A 10,103-nucleotide genomic window follows, 5' to 3' on the forward strand; every position below is an offset into this window, starting at 1 on the left:
CGAAGACTCGAGAGTCCGAGCTTGCCTTGGCTCTTGAGAGTGCCAAAGCCGCTAAGGCCGAAGCCCAGAAGGCCCTCCAGGATATCAAGGCGATAAAGAAGATAGCGGCGGGTAAGACATTCTTTATGCAAAGCAAGCATGTAAAAGTGAATTATCTGTTACTTACCCGAATCCGGAGCTCTCCAGGAGCATTCGCCGATCTGCCCTGTAGTGTGTCTGATGCTGCCGCGTTCTACCGAGCCGAGGAGGGGAGCTCGACGGAAAAGGTGTTCTGGTCTCAATATGCTGAGGCCGGACATCCGGTGCCCCTGAGCGACCAGTTGAAGCAGCTGGTCGAGCTCCACAAGGTGGCCGAACAGGCCATGAAGGGCCTCATAGTTCGGCTGTGGCCTGAAGAAGACGTGCCTGGGAGCTACTTCGGTCTGGTGCGGCGGCTGGTGGACGCCTGTCCATGGCTTGAAGTCATCAAGCACTCCGTCTGCATCGAAGGTGCCCGTCGGGCCCTTGCCCGTGCTAAAGTGCACTGGGGCAAGATGGACGCCGAGAAGCTTGTGATGGACGTGCCACCGCCGGGCAAGGAGTATCGCAAGCCCGAGATGTACTATGAGGGTGTCTTGAAGGGTGCCCGCATTATAGCGGGTGAGTGCTCCAAAGATGTAATTTTTGAGTAGACTCGCATTTGTTATCCTGTACGCTGAAAACTTTGTTCATATGCGCTAAGCAACGCTTGTTAATTTAAAATATTACCTTCTGTGCGGCCGTTTATGAAATTTGAGAGATGAAGAGTCGTTGGCTTCAGCCCCCATGCCATGAGTGCTGGGGTGTTCGGGATAAACTTGAGCGCTCTTGTTCCCATTCTTGGGTCCTTTGAGGGAGGCGTTCAACACAACGAACGAGGCAACCAGACTATAATGCTTGAACACTCTCACTTAGCCATAGAATTCTATAATTTTAAATTTTGGCGAAGCCCCTTGTATTCGGAAGACCGAGTTCGGGGCGCTATCCACGCCTTGGCCGGACAATGCCGACTCCTCTCTCTAAGCGGCATGAGTCTTTAGGGACCCGAAAAAACCTCTCGAACAGCGACCGACTCTCGCCCTATCATGACGGTCAGTTTTAGCTTTCTCCACTGAGGTGCTCAACCCAGCTCAACCGGGGCACAATCGCAGTGGTTCTCCCAGCGCTACCTTAGCCGATATAATGGAACGTAAGGTACCAAAACATGGGAGCCGGACAAACCCAACTATTGACCCAAGACATGATTCGGAGCCGATGCATATAATTCTATAAGTTCGGGGTGCCGCACTTGTGAAAGTGTTCGGACTTATCACACCATGATTTGGGGTACTTAAGCCCCTTGTGTATTGACCGTACCAAATTGTACGGGTGCAACATGTCATAGATGAACATTTATAAAAAAAGGAAATGCAATAATAAGCAGAAGCTATGTATTGTTTATTCAAAGGATACTGCAATGAAAGCAGAACGATACAAATAGTGCGATAAGCAAGGGATGGGACTATTTAACATGTCCCCCTCCAGGGGTAGGCTACGTGATAGTATGTAAAACAGGTATACTGCTCGTAATAGAGACCACCTGGACACTCGGCGTAGCTTTTCTGCTTCCCTGGCTGTTGCATCGTGAGTTCGGCGATTCTACTGCCAGACAGGGCTTCTGGAAAATGGAGTCCTGAGGATAATAAAAAAAAGAATGACACAATTGGGAGCCCCTTGTGTGGTTGAGCCGCACTCTGGGCATGCCGTGGTCGTGCCCCTCCCCCTATGCCCATGGTATCTCCAGAGCGTAGTTATGTACGCGTGGCACTGGTCTCGTGATTTCGCGAGGGCTGGGGTTGGGGCCGCATTGCTACGCCTGCTCGGAACGTGCCAGGCGGTCTTGTTGTAGGTTACTCCGGGCGCGCTTGACTGTGTCCAGGCGTTTAGTAGTCGGACTCGAGAATTGCCTTAAGAGGCCGCTTTGTACTTCCATCGCGAGGGCTGCCGTATGCTCCTCCGTTCGGAGAGAGCGTTCGGTGTTTCCATTGACCGTGATTACTCCTCGAGGGCCTGGCATCTTGAGCTTAAGGTATGCATAGTGCGACACCGCATTGAACTTTGCAAATGCGATTCGTCCGAGTAGTGCGTGATAGCCGCTACGAAATGGGACTATGTCGAAGATTAACTCCTCGCTTAGGAATTTATCCGGGGATCCGAAGACCACTTCAAGTGTAATTAAGCCTGTACAGTTGGCCTCTACACCTGGTATGACGCCTTTAAAGGTCGTTTTTGTGGGTTTAATCCTTGAGGGGTCTATGCCCATTTTGCACACTGTATCCTGGTAAAGCAGGTTTAGGCTACTGCCGCCGTCCATCAGGACTCTAGTGAGGTGAAATCCGTCAATGATTGGGTCAAGAACCAATGCGGCGAATCCACCGTGGCGGATGCTAGTGGGGTGGTCCCTTCGATCAAAACTGATCGGGCAGGAGGACCACGGGTTGAACTTTGGGGTGACTGGCTCCATCGTATATACGTCCCTAAGTGCACGCTTCCGCTCCCTTTTGGGTATGTGGGTTGCGTATATCATGTTCACTGTCCGCACTTGTGGGGGAAAGCCCTTATGTCCTCTATTGTTCGGTGGCCGGGGCTCCTCCTCGTCATCGCTATGCAGCCCCTTGTCATTGTTTTCGGCACTTAACTTGCCTGCCTGCTTGAATACCCAACAATCCCTGTAGGTGTGGTTGGCTAGTTTTTCGAGGGTGCCATGTATCTGGCACAAGCGATCGAGTATGCGGTCCAAATTGGACGGGCCCTGAGTATTTTTTTTGAACGGCTTTTTCCGCTGACCGAGTTTAGAGCCTCTGAATCCGGCATTGACCGCCGTATCTTCAGTATTATCGCCGTTAATGAGGCGCTTGTGCTTGTTGCGACGCGACCTGCCATTGTTGTCCTTGGTATCCGAACTACCAGGGTTTTTGGTCAGGTTGTTACTGCGAGCTAGCCAGCTGTCCTCTCCCACACAGAAGCGGGTCATGAGTGATGTGAGGGATGCCATGGATTTCGGCTTTTCCTGTCCTAGGTGCCGGGCAAGCCACTCGTCGCGGATGTTATGTTTGAAGGCTGCAAGGGCCTCTACATCCGGACAGTCAACGATTTGATTTTTCTTGGTTAAGAACCGTGTCCAGAATTGTCTGGCCGATTCATCTGGCTGCTGAATTATGTGGCTTAGGTCATCAGCGTCTGGTGGTCGCACATATGTGCCCTGGAAGTTATCAAGGAATGCAGCTTCCAGGCCTTCCCAACAACCAATTGATTCTGCTGGCAAGCTGTTGAGCCAATGCCGAGCGGGTCCTTTAAGCTTGAGTGGGAGGTATTTGATGGCGTGTAGATCATCACCGCGGGCCATGTGGATGTGAAGGAGATAATCCTCGATCCAAACCGCAGGATCTGTTGTGCCGTCGTATGATTCAATGTTTACGGGTTTGAAACCCTCTGGGATTTGATGATCCATTACTTCGTTTGTGAAGCATAGTGGGTGTGCGGCGCCTCTATATTGGGCTATATCACGACGTAGCTCAAATGAGCTTTGTCTATTGTGTTCGGCCCGGCCGGAATTGCTGTATCAAGCGTGAAGGTTGTCATCACGTATCGTGGGGCGCCCACGCGATCCGTAGATTGATCTTATTTGCCTTGCCTTGTCCTCCAATATGTCTTGCAAGTCTCGTGCATTTCCCCGTGGCTTTGTACTTTTCGAGCAACACCGGGGTGCAGCTTTAGTGGAGGGCCTAGAGGCCTCTCTGTCGCGGCCACGAGGTGGCCGGTCGGCCTCATCATGCGCTGGCGATGTAGGTTTGGGTGCTTCCTCCTCTAATTGGGGTAGCATCCTGCATTTTGGGTAGCTCTTGGAGGGGTGATCGAGTTTATACTCTTCGGCTACGAGGACTTCGGTCCATCTGTCAGCTAGCAAGTCTTGGTCAGCTCTAAGCTGCTACTGCTTTTTCTTGAGGCTTCTTGCCGTGGCCATAAGCCTGCGTTTGAAACGTTCTTGTTCGACGGGATCCTCGGGCACGACAAATTCATCATCGTCGAGGTTTGCTTCATCTTCGGAGGGAGGCATATAATTATCGTCCTCTACCTCTCTGTCTGCCGCTCTATCATGAGGGCTGGCTTCTCCCTCCTCCTGCGTTGAATCCTGCTGGAGGGGGTTGTCTTCGGCACTGTCCGGGGTGTTATTATCTCCCATGCCGGAATCACCATTTTTGCTGTGGCGGGATTTAGAGCGGCGCCGCTGACGCCGGCGCTTGGGCTGTTTCTTGGAGGGGTCATCCTCCGCTGTTCCATTGCCATTCCCATCTTTTGGGGTGTCCACCATGTATATGTTGTATGATGAGGTGGTCTTCCAGTGCCCTGTAGGCGCTGGTTCTTGGTTGTCTCCTGCATCGTCGTCCATACAGTCGATGTCTTCAGAGTCGAAGTCGAGCATGTCAGTTAAATCATCGACAGTGGCTACAAAGTGGGTGGTGGGTGGGCGTTGAATTTCTTCGTCGTCCGCATCCCAACCTTCCTGACCATAGTCCGGCCAGGGCTCTCCTGATAAAGAGAGAGACTTTAGTGAATTTAGGATGCCGCCAAAGGGCGAGTGCTGAAAGATGTCCGCGGCCGTGAACTCCATAACCGGCGCCCAATCGGATTTGATTGGCAGGGGCGCGGGAGGTTCAGAGTCCGGAGAGGAGTCTGGCACCTCGGAATCACGGGCTTTGCAAAGGACAGGGATGGTGTTCGGCTCAATCGCCATAGAGATCGTAGCCCCTGAGGCGGTGTCCAGCCACTCGTCCTCGATCGGCGAAGTCGGCTCCGAGCTAAGGGTCGGAGCGGACGCTGGTGCGGCCTCCAGGGCACTGTTCGGCGGTAGAGCTAGATCATACCCATCGAGACAGTGCGGCGCGCTTGGCTGTGGCTCAAATCCATCGAAGATCAAGTCTCCGCGGATGTCAGCCGTGTAGTTCAAACTCCCAAATCTGACCTGATGGCCAGGGGCGTAGCTTTCGATCTGCTCTGGATGGCCAAGTAAATTGGCCCGTAGTGCTAAGCCGCCGAATACGAAGATCTGTCCGGGGAGAAAAGTCTGACCCTGGACCACATCGTTGTTGATGATCGAAGGAACCATCGGGCCTAAAGGTGACGACACAGAGGAACTCTCAATGAAAGCACCAATGTCGGTGTCAAAACCGGCGGATCTCGGGTAGGGGTTCCCGAACTGTGCATCTAGGCGGATGGTAAGATGAGACAAGGGACACGACGTTTTTACCCAGGTTCGGGCCCTCTCGATGGAGGTAAAACCCTACTCCGGCTTGATTAATATTGATGATATGGGTAGTACAAGAGTATATCTACCATGAGATCAAGGAGGCTAAACCCTAGAAGCTAGCCTATGGTATGATTGTTGTTCGTCCTATGGTCTAAAACCCTCCGGTTTATATAGACACTGGAGAGGGTTAGGGTTACACAGAGTCGGTTACAATGGTAGGAGATCTACATATCCGTATCGCCAAGCTTGTCTTCCACGCCAAGGAAAGTCCCATCCGAACACGGGACGAAGTCTTCAATCTTGTATCTTCATAGTCTAGGAGTCCGGCCAACAGTGATAGTTCGGCTATCCGGACACCCCCTAATCCAGGACTCCCTCAGTTACAAAAGGAAAGAATAAGATACCCAAACGGGAGACATAAAATATACCAATGAGATCTTTGCTTGAAAGTATAGCACATGGCTTAATATAATCTTATCGTATATTAATGAACTCCCAACACACAACCATCAAAGACATCACAACTAGCAACAAAAGATCATTGTTGAGATGCTTTGAGAAAGGAAACAAGTATGACAAGAATGAGTCAAGAAATTCATGCCATGATGCAACCTACACAAGGTTGAATGCAAGAAATGTATGCATGAAGTAAATACTTGTTATCAAGATAGCATTGGAATGATGTAGTAGGTAATGGTTCAAGCTTGGCTCTAATTTCCTCATAGTGCCACCACCTTCATGAATAAGCCAAGCACCCAATGCTTCTCAAATGTACCTAAAACAATTTAAGTACAATATGATCCCCAAACTTATTGGGTCTGAAGTAGTTAGCATAATTATAAAACATAGGGTAAAATCACTTAAATATGTGCATATCGATATGAATTTGAATTTCATGCACATATTAGCAATTAAGAATTTTGATGGATTTAACACACACACACACATACATACACACACACACACACACACACACACACACACACACACATATATATATATATATATATATATATATATATATATGGGCAAATGTTTCCTACAAGCAGTGGTAGTTACCACCGCTTGTATTTTGTATGTTGTATGCAGTATCTGTCGAAACTAATAGTATGTACGTGTAGTATGTAGTATATATAACAATGTTTAGCTAGTATATATATACTAATATTTAGGTAGTATGTATCGTATTTTGAGTATGCTCTTTTTTACATACAAATATGTACGTATTTCACAAATATAACAAAATTATGGATTCATATACAATTTTTTCATGTAACTTGCTTTGAAATATGTTAGATATAGTATATGAACATATTTAAAATAATAAAACAGTATATATAGTACCACATGGTAGTATATGAGATATGTGGGGTAACTACCACCGAATGGTAGGATGGATTTTCCCATATATATATATATATATATATATATATATATATGCGTAATAGAATATTATTCTGTTACCCTTTTTGAACTGACGATTTCAGGTTACTGTACTGATGTTTTCGAAGCGGTTGAACTGATGCTTTCAGTTGTGTTTAACAAATCGTCTTCTTTAGTTCAAAAACTTTTTGTAATTTTTTTGTCGGAACAGGGCGTGTAATATATCATTGGAAAGCTCTTAACAAACGTATTTGAAGTATGTTGAACGTTTTTTCAAAATCATTATGGTTTAAGAGCAGTTTTGAAAAAACCATTTTTTCAAAACCGAAAATGTGAATTGTATTTTGGACTCAATTTTTAAACGATTTGTCGGAATTGAGCAAATAAGATGGCGTTGGAAAGCTGGTGAAAATCCGCATCTTCCATATATGTATTGTTTTTTCTAATTTTATATGATTTAAAAGTAATTTGAAAAACGGTGAAATTCTGGGCGAAATGTATTTTTGCGATTTTTTGCAAACGGTTTGTCGGATTGACGCAAATGATACGGCGTTGGAAAGCTATGGAAAATGCACAACTTTTTCGTATAGAAATGTTTTTCTAATTCCTTACGGTTTAAAAACGAATTCGAATACGGTCAAATTTGATTTTGAACGCGATTTTTTTAAAAAGTTTGTCAGAATATGGCAAATAATATACCGTTGGATAGCTATCAAAAATGCGAAACTTAGTCATGTTGAACGTTTTCTCTACTTCGCAACCGTTTAAGAGTAATTTTGAATACGACATGGCGGATCCTGCCGTTTTCTCGTCTGAAAAACAGAGTAGTCGTACTGATATATGCATATGTTTGTACTGAGCTATTTTTGTAGAGCGATTTTGAATGATTCCAAAAAAAGGTACTTATACTGATGCTTGCGTGAGTTTGTACTAAGCGTGTTTTCACTAACTAGACTTTGCTCTGTTTTGCTCGTAAGTTTTCAGTGATTTATTGTATCGTCGCCCATGTACTTGCATGGTTTATATCATCGAAATGAATTATATTTTATTCAAAAAGAAAATGTGTTTTTTTTTGTTTTTTTTAACTCGACATTTTTTTGACAACGTTGTTCTGAACTTCTCTCATTTTACGACTTGTACTGAGGTACTTACTAAGCGGGATTTTCATGGGGTTTCTTTTTTTGCTTGAACTTTACAATTTGAATTTTTGTCATTTCTTTTATTCCGAATGAACCACCGTTTTTAACTCGTACTGAGGTACTTACTACGCCCGAACTGGGGTGGCTGTCGCGTGTCTCGGCGTGGTTTTTTAACAAGAACAAGCAACCAAGTTTTTCAACGAATTTGAGAGAGAAGAAAGAAAGAGATCCACGTGGGGTTGTAGTGAAGAGGGCGGCTCCCGCATCATCAGTCCGCCAGTGCAAGATGAGGAATAGCAGCAGGTCACAAAGAGGGCAACTGTCTGCCTCAACATCGTAGTACTGAGGGACGCGTCCCTGTCAAACTGCTAGAGATGGTGCCACCCGGCGGTGAGCAGAACCTCCCCACAAACCATGACATATTTTAAGTTTTTATTCCGAACGGACCACCGTTTTTAACTCGTACTGATCAATATTTTTAATTCAAACCATTTTTCCTTTCATCATCTCACAGAAATTGTTTCCACACATATAATACATGTACATAAATCATATTATCCATAGCACAAAAATCATTGGCCTATTCCTGTACAGAACTTTCAAGCACCCACATGAATACATGTACTTCCTATACCATCTGTTTTGAACTTTGAAAGAAGCTATAACATATGTTTCCCAAATGTGTACAGAGTTTTAAGTTTCCAAGCATATACCGTTTGTTCCTTTTTGTTGATGGGCACCTGCCCCTACTCCTGTGGACTGACAGTGCCGCGAAGTGGAGCTGAAGGAGAGGGGATCACGAGCGACGGCTGGGTGCAGCGGGATTTGGCCGCTTTAGGGGATCCCGGCTACCACCAAGTCATCCTCGAGGAGCTTGTAGAGGCAGGGAAGTTGGTCACCGGTCATCTGGTGTATGTTTGGACTACCAGGTGCACGGGGATTTGGCCGCTTTAGAGAAACAAGAAGTCTGAACAAATAGATTAGAGTGGTAGCCAGTTGGTCATGACTCAAATTGCAACAGTTATGATTAGAATGTAGACACAATTCCGTGCAATTAAAAAGGGTTGAAGGCTCTGTACAATGCTATCCATCTTTTACATACAGTATAAAATTATTTGTGTGTTACTTGCCTTATATACTGATGATGGTACTAAAGTCTCAAATGGTTCATTCAGGGTTACAACGCCATGTACTCCAAGCTTCTGCAACATGTAACATCCCTACGGAATGGCACAACTCGAAGCAAAATGAACTGGTAAAGAGAAAATGGTTACATCAATGAGACTTATTCATCTTATCTTTATCAGTTAGGATAAGAGCATAGAAACTAGTAATAGGTTTTAATCTCATTAAATGAAATAAATACTCAAAACAGAAAGATTGCATCATAATCCACTATCACATAATGCAAAAACCAAAAGCAAATGTGAGTACATCCAAATTTTGATCTCCACATCCATGGAAAGAAGTATGCAGAACCAGCAACTAATCCGCAATAAATACCATGGTCATGATCACAGTAATCATTGTGTGAATGGGGAAACTGACACAGTGTAGAACCGTGACTAAGACTGATAATAAACAGCAATCAAATGAGCAAATGTAAAAGTACCATATACATTATCTTAAGCCAGTCAAGATTTGAAATTAGAGCGCTTGTTTCTCACTTCACCATTACACAATGGCCATTAACAATGAATATGACTATTTTTAGTTTGGCTTCTGAATTTTGATTTCTGTTCATTCGTGCTTTAAGATAGAAAAATGCATCAGGCAGGCCTAAACGTCTGGACAGTGCAGCTATAAACAAACATTTGTGATCTAGCTATTAGCAGTGATAAAGTCAAACACAACTTGACACTATGTAATTGTTGGAAAACATCAAACCAGACCCACGAATAGTGTAACTCTTTAATTTCTGACAATGAATGAACATCTAACCTACAGTATATTGCACTGACTCCTTCTCACCTGGTGAACTTTTCACTTGCAGTAGCCCAAATCACAGACTATGGAGAAAGAAAGCCTCCATGACTACTTGCAGGCACAACCTGGAAGCACATTTGGTGGGAGATGGAGAAGGGACGGAGACGCCTAGGAGCAGGGGGTCTACGGGGACGAATCTGATCCAGAGAGTGGAGGAGGACAGCCGAATCAGGGGGGCGCTCCTGCTTGCGTGAATGAGTGGTTGGAGCCATGGTGGTCGGAGGGAGGGTGGCGGCCGGAGCTGAAGGGAGACGCTGCCGGCGATGGGGATAGGGCCGGGCGGCAGCGTG

The 10,103-nt window shown here is 45.8% G+C and overlaps 1 long non-coding RNA gene across 1 annotated transcript; it reads right to left on the reverse strand.

The window, feature by feature from the left end:
• Positions 1-8,325: 8,325 nt before the first annotated feature.
• Positions 8,326-10,095, reverse strand: LOC119305523. Its single transcript, XR_005148699.1, has 2 exons — positions 9,799-10,095; positions 8,326-9,079 (listed from the first exon to the last, which is right to left on the reverse strand). It is a non-coding gene; the product is annotated as an uncharacterized LOC119305523 (long non-coding RNA).
• Between the last annotated feature and the right edge of the window lie 8 nt (positions 10,096-10,103).

This window comes from Triticum dicoccoides, chromosome 5B (genome assembly GCF_002162155.2).
Source record: "Triticum dicoccoides isolate Atlit2015 ecotype Zavitan chromosome 5B, WEW_v2.0, whole genome shotgun sequence".
Lineage (NCBI taxonomy): Eukaryota > Viridiplantae > Streptophyta > Magnoliopsida > Poales > Poaceae > Triticum > Triticum dicoccoides.